This window comes from Pseudophryne corroboree, chromosome 1 (assembly GCF_028390025.1).
Source record: "Pseudophryne corroboree isolate aPseCor3 chromosome 1, aPseCor3.hap2, whole genome shotgun sequence".
Lineage (NCBI taxonomy): Eukaryota > Metazoa > Chordata > Amphibia > Anura > Myobatrachidae > Pseudophryne > Pseudophryne corroboree.
The window spans coordinates 324,170,586-324,183,165 of NC_086444.1; positions in this window are offsets into that span (position 1 = coordinate 324,170,586).

Genomic DNA, 12,580 nt, shown 5'->3' on the forward strand with positions numbered 1-12,580 from the left:
TTACTGTGTTGTATACTATATCACGGGCATTGTGGTATGTGGTATAATGTCTCAGGGTCATTGCGGTGTGTGTCATAATGTGTCACAGACATTGTATGTGCTATAATGTATCAGGGGCATTGCAGTGTGTAGCATAATGTATAACGGGCATTGCGATTCCTGTCATAATGTGTCACAGGCATTACGGTGTGTGGCATAATGTGTCGGGGGCATTACGGTGTGTGCATATTGTGTCACGTGCATTATTGTGTGTGGCATAATGTCTAAGGGCCATTGCAGTATGTGACATAATGTATACTGGGCATTACTATAAGGAGGAAAAATGACAAATAATGTAAGGGGCATGAATCAGGATTATTTTTCTTTCCTGTGGTGGCCAACGTCTAGGCGTGCAGGTTGCAAAACTGGGGTATAAGGTAGTCTTTTCCTGCAATGCCACGCCCCTTTATGTGAAGCCACACCCATTTCAATGAAGCCACACCCTTTTTGTGGCGCATGTTTGTCCCTTTTCTAGTGCCAATTATGGGGGATTGGGGATGGGGGGGGCGCCGAAGAATTTTTGGACTTGGGGAAGAAAAATTTCTAGTTACGCCACTGTCCCCAACATACTTACAATCGGGATGCCGCCAGTCAGGATTCTGCCATTGGCATTGTGATCCATGTCGGGAACCCAGCGGCGGACTTCTAACAAGTGTTGGGATTCCATCGTCGATATTCCAACTGCCAGCACCCCGAATGCCGGTATGCTGACCAGATCCCATCTCCATCAACTCCAATATTCTGCTGGTCAATAAGCATATTAGGGCAGTCAAACATAGTAACATAATAACATAGTTAATAAAGTTGAAAAAAAAAATGCCCATTGAGTTCAACCTGTATTATAATTCTTCCACTAATCTGTATGTAACTATAGTTTAATTATAGTTACATACAGACCCAGATGACCCAGTTTAAGTTATGTTTTTAAGTCTAACAATCATCTTTATAGATCAATAACAGATATGGGTGACATTGAAGGAGGGCACTACATTCGATGTCACCAATCTAAAATATGGAATGTCGGTATCTCATCAAAGACTTTTCTAAAGGGAAAACAATACATTATAATACAATACAGGCCCCTTGGTATACTTAGAACGTACATTCCTTTCGGGATATATAAAGGCTCATCTAGATCTTCATCTTTCTACTCCTCTCACACCGAAATCCTCCATCTGTATGCTATTGTCACATGGAAAAAAAACAGGAGAGCACCTGGTTTTCATAGTTGGTGAGTGCTGTCTCTACCTCTCTGCTAGCTCTGGGACTCCATACCTGAGATGAAGGTGTGCTGATATCACATTGCAACCTCAGACCCAAGAATGCTACTGTGCATGCATGGCATCTCAACTCATCTGTGCTGTCTGTCCTCCATTGAAGAGGACATGCCCCTGTGCGTCTTGCTACCCTGGAGACTGAAGTACTGCAAACCCCAGGCTTTCTCTTATTGAAAAAAAACTAGGGATGAGCGGGTTTGTTTCTTTGAGTACCGAACCCTACCAGACTTCACGCTCTGAGCCCGGTTCTGAGTCAGGCTCGGGTTTTCCCGCAAGACTCGGAAACCCAAACAGGGCAAAATGTCATCATCCCGCTGTCGGATTCTCGTGGGATTTGGATTCCATATAAGGAGCTGCAGGTCGCGCCCATTTTCACTCCAGTCTCGGAGAGTGTAGTGAGAGGACGTGTCTCTGCCCTTAGTGTCTGTGTAGGGGTGGGAAAGTGGGGTGGTGAGTCTAGTGCTGTCTTGTGCTGCTCAGTCCAGTCCAGTGTAGTCAGTGTCTTATGCTGCATCAGTCCAGCCAGTCATAGTGTTGGTGTCCTCTGCTGCTATATGTCCTCAGTGCTGCTGGCTGCTGTATAGGTCCCTTGCATTTTTGCTGTGTTGTCATGCATCAGACCAGGGGTAGTGTCTTGTGCAGCATCAGTCCAGTGACCAGTCACAGTGGTGGTGCCTTCTGCTGCCATATATCTAGTGTAGCTGTATAAGTCCCTTTCAGTGGTGCTGTGTTGTCCTGCATTAGACCAGGGGAAGTGTCTTGTGCAGCATCAGTCCAGTGACCAGTCACAGTGGTGGTGTCCTCTGCTGTCATATATCCAGTGTTACTGCTGTATAATTTCCGTGATACTGGCATATAATTCCCGTGATATTGCCGTATAATTCCCGTGATACTGGCGTATAATTCCTGTGATATTGCCGGATAATTCCACTGATATTGCCATATAATTCCTGTGATACTGGCGTATAATTCCTGTGATATTGCCAAATAATTCTCGGAATAGTGGCGTATAATTCCTGTGATATTGCTGTATAATTCCTGTAATATTGACCTTTAATTCTCGTAATACTGGCGTATAATTCCTGTGACATTGCCGTATAATTCTCGGAATACTGGCGTATAATTCCTGTGACATTGCCATATAATTCTCGGAATACTGGCGTATAATTCCCGTGATATTGCCGTATAATTCCTGTGATATTGCCATATAATTCTCGGAATACTGGCATATAAATCCTGTGATACTGCCATATAATTCCCGTGATACTGGCGTATAATTAATGTGACATTGCCGTATAATTCCTTTGATATTGCCATATAATTCTCAGAATACTGGCGTATAATTCCCGTAATACTGGAGTATAATTCCTGTGATATTGCAGTATAATTCCTGTGATATTGCCATATAATTCTCAAAATATTGGGGTATAATTCCTGTGATACTGCCATATAATTCCCGTGATACTGGCGTTTAATTCCTGTGACGTTGCCGTATATTTCCTGTGATATTGCCATATAATTCTCGGAATACTGGCGTAGAATTCCAGTGATACTGGTGTATAATTCCTGTGATATTGTCGTATAATTCCTGTGAAATTGTCATATCATTCTTAGAATACTGGCGTATAATTCCTGTAATACTGCCAAATAATTCCCGTGATACTGGTTTATAATTCCTGTGACATTGCCATATAATTCTCAGAATACTGGCATATAATTCCTATGATATTGCCGTATAATTCCTGTGATATTGCCATATAATTCTCAGAATACTGTCGTATAATTCCAGTGATACTGCCATATAATTCCCGTGATACTGGCGTATTATTCCTGTGACATTGCTGTATTATTCTCAGTATACTGTCGTATAATTCCTGTGACATTGCCATATAATTCCTATGATATTGCCATATAGATCTCGGAATACTGGCGTATAATTCCCGTGATACTGGTGTATAATTCCTGTGATATTGCCATATAATTCCTATGATATTGCCATATAGATCTCGGAATACTGGCATATAATTCCCGTGATACTGGTGTATAATTCCTGTGACATTGCCATATAATTCCTGTGATATTGCCATATAATTCTTGGAATACTGACGTATAATTTCTGTGATACTGCCATATAATTCCTGTGATACTGGCGTATAATTCCTGTGACATTGCCATATAATTCCTGTAATATTGCAATACAATTCTCAGAATACTGGCGTATAATTCCCGTGATACTGCCGTATAATTCCTGTGATATTGCCGTATAATTCCTGTGATACTGCCGTATAATTCCAGTTATCCTGCTGTATAATTCCATATAAATCCATATAATTCCAAGTAATTTCAGTCCAGTGGTGCTGCCATATAAGTTCAGTGGTGCTGTCCTGTGCTATATATTATTTACTCCAAATAAAGGGGTTATTAATATTTATTCCAAATAATTTTTACAGGGTTTGCCCTTTTGGTGTAGGGGTACGCTCTCTTGTGGGCATATTAAGTTATATAACTCCAGAAAAATAATGGAGAACTATCATTTGGAGGATAAAATAGGGAAAGATCAAGAACCACTTCCTCCTAGTGCTGAAGCTGCTACCACCAGTCATGACATAGATGATAAAATGCCATCAACGTCGTCTGCCAAGGCCGATGCCCATTGTGATAGTAGAGGGCATGTAAAATCCAAAAAGCCAAAGTTCAGTAAAAAGACCCCAACAAATAAATTTAAATGGTCTGAGGAGAAACATAAACTTGCCAATATGCCATTTACGACACAGAAAGGCAAGGAATGGCTGAGGCCCTGGGCTACGTACATGACTAGTGGTTCAGCTTCACATGACGATGGAAGCCCTCATCCTCCCACTAGAAACATTAAAAGAGTTAAGCTGGAAAGATCACAGAAAAGAACTGTGCGTTCTAAGATGGTATCACAAATCCCCAAGGAGAGTCCAAATGTGTCGACAGTTGCGATGCCTGACCTTCCCAACACTGGATGGGAAGAGGTGGTGCCTTCCACCATTTGCGCACCCCCTGCAAGTGCTGGAAGGAGCACCCACAGTCCAGTTCCTGATATTCAAATTGAAGATGTCACTGTTAAAGTACACCAGGATGAGGATATGGGTATTGCTGGCGCTGAGGAGGAAGTTGATGATGAGGATTCTGATGGTGATGTGTTTTGTTTAAGTCAGGCACCGGGGAACACATCTGTTGTCCTTGGGATGTAGAAGCCCATTGTGATGCCTGGGCAAACTACCAAAAAAGCCAACTCTTCGGTGTGGAATTATTTCTCCACAAATCCAGACAACAGGTGTCAAGCCATCTGTTGCCTCTGTCAATCTGTAATAAGTAGGGGTAAGGATGTTCACCACCTAGGAACATCCTCCCTTATACGTCACCTGCAGCGCATTCCTCAGAAGTCAGTGTCAAGTTGTGAAACTTTGGGTAAGAGCATAAGCAGTCCACTGACACCTAAATCCCTTTTTCCTCCTGTACCCAAGCTCCTGCAAGCCACACCACCAACTCCCTTAATGTCAACTTCCTACTCAGTCAGGAACATCAGTAGTCCTGCAGGCCATGTCAAGATTGAGGATTCCTCTCCTAACCGGGATTCCTCCGGATGGTCCTTGAGTGGTACGCCTGCTGCTGATGCTGCCACTGCTGTTGTTACTGCTGGGAGTCGATCATCATTCCAGAGGGGAATTAGGAATACCACTTGTACTACTTCAACTAAGCAATTGACTGTCCAACAGTCCTTTGTGAGGAAGATGAAATATGACAGCAGTCATCCTGGTGCAAAGCGGATAACTGAGGCCTTGACACTTTTGTTGGTGTTAGACGTGCGTCCGGTATCTGCGATTAGTGCAGTGGGATTTAGACAATTGATGGAGGTATTGTCTCCCCGGTACCAAATCCCATCTAGTTTCCACTTCACTAGAAGAATATACAAAGACGTCAGAAAAAGAGTCACTAGTGTCCTACAAAATGCGGTTGTATCCAGTGTCCACTTAACCACGGACATGTGGACAAGTGGAAAAGGGCAGACTAAGGACTATATGACTGACAGCCCACTGGGTAGTTGTATGGCCTCCTGCAGCAACAACAGCAGCAGCAACAGTAGCAGCATCTCGCAAACGCCAACTCATTCCTAAGCAGGCTACGCTATGTATCACAGCTTTCTGTAAGAGGCACACAGCTGACAACCTCTTACGGAAACTGAGGGGCATGTATCGCAGAATGGCATACCCCAATTAGACTCTCCTGGGGATTTGTGATATCGGACAATGCCACCAATATTGTGCGTGCATAACATCTGTGCAAATTCCAGCACGTCCCATGTTTTGCACATACAATTAATTTGGTGTTGCAGAGTTTTTTTTAAAATGACAGGGGTGTAAAGGAGATGCTGTTGGTGGCCCAAAAATTGCGGGCCACTTTCAACATTCAGCCACTGCATGCCAAAGACTGAAGTGCCAGCAAACACTTTTGAACCTGCCCTGCCATAGACTGTAGCAAGAGGTGGTAACGAGGTGGAATTCAACACTCTATATGCTTCAGAGGATGGAGGAGCAGCAAAAGGCCATTAAAGCCTATACATCCACCTACGATCTAGGCAAAGAAGGGGGAATGCACCTCACTTAAGCGCAGTGGAGAATGATTTCTGTCTTGTGCAACCCTTTGAACTTGTCACACGTGAAGTCAGTTCAGACACTGCCAGCTTGAGTCAGGTCATTCCCCTCATCGGGCTTTTGAAGAGCAGCTGGAGAAACTGAAGAAGGAGCAAGATAGAGCGATTACGCAAAGTATGTGGGACTTGTGGATGGAGCCCTTCATTCGCTATCCCAGGATTCAAGGGTGGTCAATCTGTTGAAATCAGAGCACTACATTTTGGCCACTGTGCTTGATCCTAGGTTTAAAGCCTACCTTGCAGCTCTCTTTCCGGCAGACACAAGTCTGCAGAGGTACAAAGACCTGCTGGTGAGTAAATTGTCAACTCAAGCGGAACGTGACCCGTCAACAGCTCCTCCTTCAATTTCTCCCGCCGCTAAGGCTGCAAGGAAAAGGATAAGATTTCCTAGTCCACCCGCTGGCGGTGATGCAGGGCAGTTAGGAGCGAGTGCTGACATCAGGTCCGGACTGAAGGACCTGCCAACGATTACTGACATGTCTACTGTCACTGCATATGATTCTGTCACCATTGAAAGAATGGTGGAGGATTATATGAGTGACAGCATCCAAGTAGGCATGTATGTATACGGACTGTATGTATACTGGCAGGAAAAAGAGGCAATTTGGATGCCCTTGCACAAACTGGCTATATTTTACCTAAGTTGCACCCCCTCGAGTCTGTACTCCAAAAGAGTGTTTAGTGCAGCCGGTAACCTTGTCAGCGATCGGCATAGGAGGTTACTTCCACAAAATGTGGAGAAGATGATGTTCATCAAAATGAATTATAAATTCCTCCGGGAAGACCTTTACCAGCAATTGCCTCCAGAAAGTACAGAGGGTCCTGTGATGGTGGATTCTAGTGGGGAAGAATTAATAATCTGTGAGGAGGATGATGTACACAGTGAAAGGGGTGAGAAATCAGAAGATGAGGATGAGGTCGACATCTTGCCTCTGCAGAGCCAGTTTGTTCAAGGAGAGATTGATTGCTTGCTTTATTGGTGGGGGCCCAAACAAACCAGTCATTTCAGCCACAGTCGTGTGGCAGACCCTGTTGCTGAAATGATTGGTTTGTTAACGTGTATATGTTCTGTTTATACAACATAAGGGTGGGTGGGACTATTTTTTTAAAGTGCCATCCTGTCTGACACTTCCGTATATGTCCAGTGGTACTGCCATTTAATTCCAGTGATTTGGACATAGAATTCCAGTGATTTTGCCATTTAATTCCAGTGATTTGGACGTATAATTCCAGTGGTTTGGACGTATAATTCCAGTGATTTGGACGTACTGTATAATTCCAGTGGGAATTGTTTGTGTCGCTTGGCTTAGTCATACAGCTACCTCATTGCACCTCTTCAACATCTTTGCATGAGTTGCTGTTTGGGGCCTAGTTTTTGAAAAGTGCCATCTTGTCTGACACTGTCGTATGAGTCCAGGGGTACTGCTGTATTAGTCCACCAATTGCAGAAATGTAAAAAAATGACAGGGGCATGCTGGAGCTGCTGTCAGTCGATCGAACAATTGCGGCCCACTCTTGACATTCAGCCACTGCATGACACTACTAGATGGGACAGGTGGTAGTGTCACTTATCTTAGTCATACAGCAACCTCGGTGCACATGTTTTTCTTCTTTGCAGCATGTGCTGTTTGGGGCCTTGTTTGATATCTGCCCTCCTGTCTGCCACTGCAGTGCCACTCCTAGATGGGTCAATTGTTTGTGTCGCTTGGCTTAGTCATACAGCTACCTCATTGCCCCTTTCTACATCTTTGCATGAGGTGCTGTTTGAGGCATAGTTTTGAAAAGTACCATCCTGTCTGACACTGCAGTGCCACTCCTAGATGGGCCAGGTGTTTGTGCCACACACTTGTGTTGCTTAGCTTGGCCATCCAACTACCTATTTGAACCTCTTTTTCTTCTTTGCAGCATGTGCTGTTTGGGGCCTTGTTTGATATCTGCCCTCCTGTCTGCCACTGCAGTGCCACTCCTAGATGGGCCATTTGTTTGTGTCGCTTGGCTTAGTCATACAGCTACCTCATTGCACCTCTTCTACATCTTTGCATGAGGTGCTGTTTGAGGCCTAGTTTTGAAAAGTGCCATCCTGTCTAACACTGCAGTGCCACTCCTAGATGGGCCGGGTGTTTGTGCCGCACACTTGTGTCATTTAGCTTAGTCATACAGACACCTCGGTGCAACTTTTGGGCCTAAAAACAATATTGTGAGGTGTGAGGTGTTCAGAATAGACTGGAAATGAGTGGAAATGAATGCTATTGATGTTAATAATACCAAAGGAGCAAAATTACCCCCAAATTCTGTGATTTTAGCTGTTTTTATGGTTTTTTCAAAAAATCATCCAGATCCAAAACCAAAACCAAAACCCGGAAGGGTGGTTTTGGCAAAACCAAGCCAAAACCAAAACACAAAAGTGGAATTAGAACCAAAACACAAAACACAAAAAGTGCTAGCCGCACATCTCTAAAAAAAACCTACAATTGTTGATTTCAAGTTCTCGAACAATACCGTTTAAACCTGTTTTTATGACTGTTTTTTTTTCCAGCTCACCTCTTGCTCCATAACATGCCCCTCTAAGTATCAGAGCATTTTACTGGTTCATCAAAGGTTTTCCCTTCTGCCCTCAAGCTTTTATGTCTAAAGCCTTGTAAAGCTCCTTTTTCCAAAGATTTAGATTGTACTGTGGAGAACGCTTGCTGATTCTTATCAGCATTTTGCTGTACAAATATCAACAGATGGTCTGGAATTGCCTGAGTCTCTTTATGATCAAAACAAATTAAAACTGATTTTGTTAGTAAAATAAAGTTGTTAGAATGTCAAATAAAACTATAAATTGCAGAAAGGCACAGCCTAGTCATAGTGAAATCACAATGCAGGAAATTATTATGCCGTAATCTCAATTGTGTGGGGTTTTAAACATCAAGAAAAAATTATATTGGCCACAGTACATCACTGATACATATAGTAGAAGGCTGCATCTTCACAGAGCATGTACCCATAGTGTGAATAGGGGAAGGGAAAGAGGTAAATGGAGGAATAAATGTAATAGAGATGATATATATAATGATCCAGCACATTTTTGTCTGTCCTCCAATCTACCTTAAAGTAATGGCTTTATCTAATAAAAGATGTTGTTAGGTGTGATATGCAAAAGGGGTTGGAGGCTGTATCTGTTAGGCGCCGGGGTCCGCTCGTCGGTGCGGCCCGGCGCCTAGCAACCAGGGACGCCGTACGCGAACAGCCGCCGGCTCCCTGGCAACGCTGGACGCCGGGCGCGCTGAGCCGCACGGACCCTAGCAACGGGGACGCCACTGGCGGACCGTGTTCCCCGTTGCTAGGCTTTAAGGGTTAATGTTTTCTCCTGCTCTCTGGCCGGGCAGCAAGGCAGCTGCACGGCATTTATTCTAATCAGCCTTTTGGCAGCTGATTGGAGGACTCCTTGTTAAATACACTCCCAGGGCTTCTCACAGACGCCGGTAATAGCTTCCTGCATGCTGTCTTTGTTTGCTGAGAGTCTGTTCCAGTCTTGCTGTATCCGGTCATTCCAGTATTGGAAGCTCTGAACTCGGAAGTTTGTCATCTAATTCCTGGAGTCCTGACTAATCACCTTATTACATCCAGTGGTGTTCGTGAGTCACGGCCTTGCCGTGTGTTGCGGCTTGTCCGCTTTATTATTTATTATTTATGTTTTGGTGCATTTTGCGGAGGGTTCCGCTTCCACAGGTCCACTCTGGTATCCGGCGGTGCCGGGTAGGAGTATTGGACAAGTGGATTTTGGTTGTCCTTTTCCCTGGCGGGTTTCCGCACATACTTTAGGTTTTGTCAGTTAGCTTGTAGCCCCTGGCCTGGTTGTTTAGTCAGAGGGCCCCTTGTTATCACCCTGTCTCGGATTTCCCTTTGTCTCCCATTAAGACCTGAGGGGGCATCGGAGTTGGGCAGACTTAATCCGCCCTTCAAACGCGGCTGCCATGGGCTCAAGCAACCATAGTCTCGCAGGGGATTTCTGACAGCACGGGCGAGACAACGGAGTTAGGGTGCCAGGGGCTATTTTCTATTCCCGCTCCCATAACCAGCATTCCCTTCCAGTACTCTGACCATTGCCATGAGATCTCCTCCGGTCAGGAGTACTGGAATCATAACATTATTACCGGCCATACCAAAACCTAAAATTAAACTGGGTTTAATTTTTTCCTTATTCAGTTTTGTAAGAGTTATCGGCCTCATGAATCCCACAGGTTTAGGGCCAAATCCTGGTCAGCTCCTAGTCAGCCAGATTCAAGAACTTACTCAGATGTTTCAGGATCTTTCCCTTCGGGTGAAGTCGCAGGAAGATCTTTTACGAACTTCCCCGAGGGTAGTCCCTGAACCAAAAATGCACTTGCCTGACCGTTTTTCTGGTGATAGGAAGGAGTTTTTTAATTTTAAAGAGTCCTGTAAAATTTATTTTTCGTTTAAGACCGATCTCCTCAGGTACTGAATCTCAGCGGGTCGGAATTATTATTTCTTTGCTCCAGCGAGATCCTCAGACCTTGGCATTCGGTTTAAAAGTAGAGGATCCGGCGTTGTCATCAGTAGACGCCTTTTTTGGGTCTTTAGGGCTTTTGTATGATGACCCTGATAGAGAGGCATCCGCTGAGAGTCAGTTACGCACTCTCAGACAGGGTAGAAATCCTGCAGAAGTTTTTTGTACAGAGTTTCGCCGTTGGTCGAACGACTGTGGCTGGAATGACCCAGCCCTGCGCAGTCAGTTTCGCCTCGGCTTATCAGAGTCTATAAAAGACAGCCTCCTTCAGTATCCCGCTCCTGAGACTCTCGATAAACTCATGGAGCTTTCTATTAAGATTGATCGTCGTCTCAGAGAGCGGAGGGCTGAAAAAGGAGCACCTGTCAGGTCTACTTCATGTGTATTTTCCATTCCTGAGGACGTAGAGAAGCCCATGCAGATGGGTCTCTCCCGGCTGTCTCCAGAAGAAAGAGCCAGAAGGCAAAACTCTGGTCTTTGTTTGTACTGTGGGGGTAAGGGACATTTTGCCCGTAATTGTCCGATCAAGTCAGGAAAACGCCTCGACCAAGTGAATTGTGAGGGGGTTCACTTTGGTCTGCAGCTTATCTCCTCGAAGAACTCCCTTTTAGTCCCAGCTAAAGTTTCCTTTGGCAGCCTCTGTTCCTCGGTGTCGGCTTTTGTTGACAGTGGAGCTGCAGGGAACTTTATGGACTTAACGTGGGCCAAGGCCTTAGGTATTCCTCAGTTAGCCTTGGGTAGGTGTATCACCATGCATGGTTTAGATGGGAGTCCCTTGTCCAATGGGGTTATTTCCCTCTGTACACCCCCTGTACTACTTACGGTAGGAGCTCTTCATTCCGAAAAAATCGAGTTTTTCCTTACCCATTGCCCAGCAGTTCCAGTGGTTCTGGGTCACCCTTGGCTGGCCTTTCATAATCCCACCATTGATTGGCAGTCGGGGGAGATTTCACAATGGGGTACCATCTGTAATAAGGAATGTATTACGTTTCCCGTCAGAATAGCTGCTGCCATTCCCGAACTCATTCCCTTGGAATACCAGGACTTTGTTGATGTGTTTTCCAAGGGCAATGCAGACATTCTGCCTCCCCATCGGCCTTATGATTGTGCTATTGAGCTAATTCCTGGTGCCACATTGCCAAAGGGAAGGTTATATGCATTATCCGGGCCAGAAACTGCGGCCATGAATGAGTATGTTAAGGAGAGCCTAGGGAAAGGATTTATCAGGCCATCTAAATCCCCTTTAAGTGCAGGCTTCTTCTTTGTGGAGAAAAAAGACGGATCACTCAGACCTTGCATTGACTTTAGAGCCCTGAATAAGATCTCAGTTAAAAATACTTACCCTCTGCCGCTGATTTCTGTCCTCTTTGATCAGCTGCGTTCGGCTGTGATTTTTTCTAAAATTGACCTGAGGGGAGCGTATAACCTCATCCGAATCAAGTCGGGAGATGAGTGGAAGACGGCTTTCAGTACTCAGTCGGGTCACTACGAGTATCTGGTGATGCCGTTCGGCTTGTCTAACGCTCCGGCAGTATTCCAGGATCTCATTAACGATGTGCTCCGTGATTTTCTAGGAAGATTCGTGGTCGTTTACTTAGACGACATCCTGATCTATTCTGAATCAATTGAACAACATGTTACCCAGGTGTGTCAGGTTCTTCAAAAATTACGTGAAAATCATCTATATGCCAAGCTGGAGAAGTGCGAGTTTCATGTCACGGAGGTATCCTTTTTAGGGTACATTATTTCCCCTCGGGGATTCTGCATGGAACCTAAGAAGCTCCAAGCCATCCTTAGCTGGGCGCAACCCACCAACTTAAAAGCAATTCAGCGCTTTTTAGGGTTTGCGAATTATTATAGAAAATGTATTCATTCTTTTTCCGACCTGGTTGCTCCCATTGTTGCACTGACTAAGAAGGGAGCGGATCCTACCAACTGGTCACATGAAGCCGAGTTATCCTTTCAGGCCTTGAAACAAGCTTTTGTCTCAGCTCCAGTCCTCAGACATCCCAACCCAGAATTGCCCTTCATTGTTGAGGTTGATGCCTCGGAGGTTGGAGTGGGGGCTAT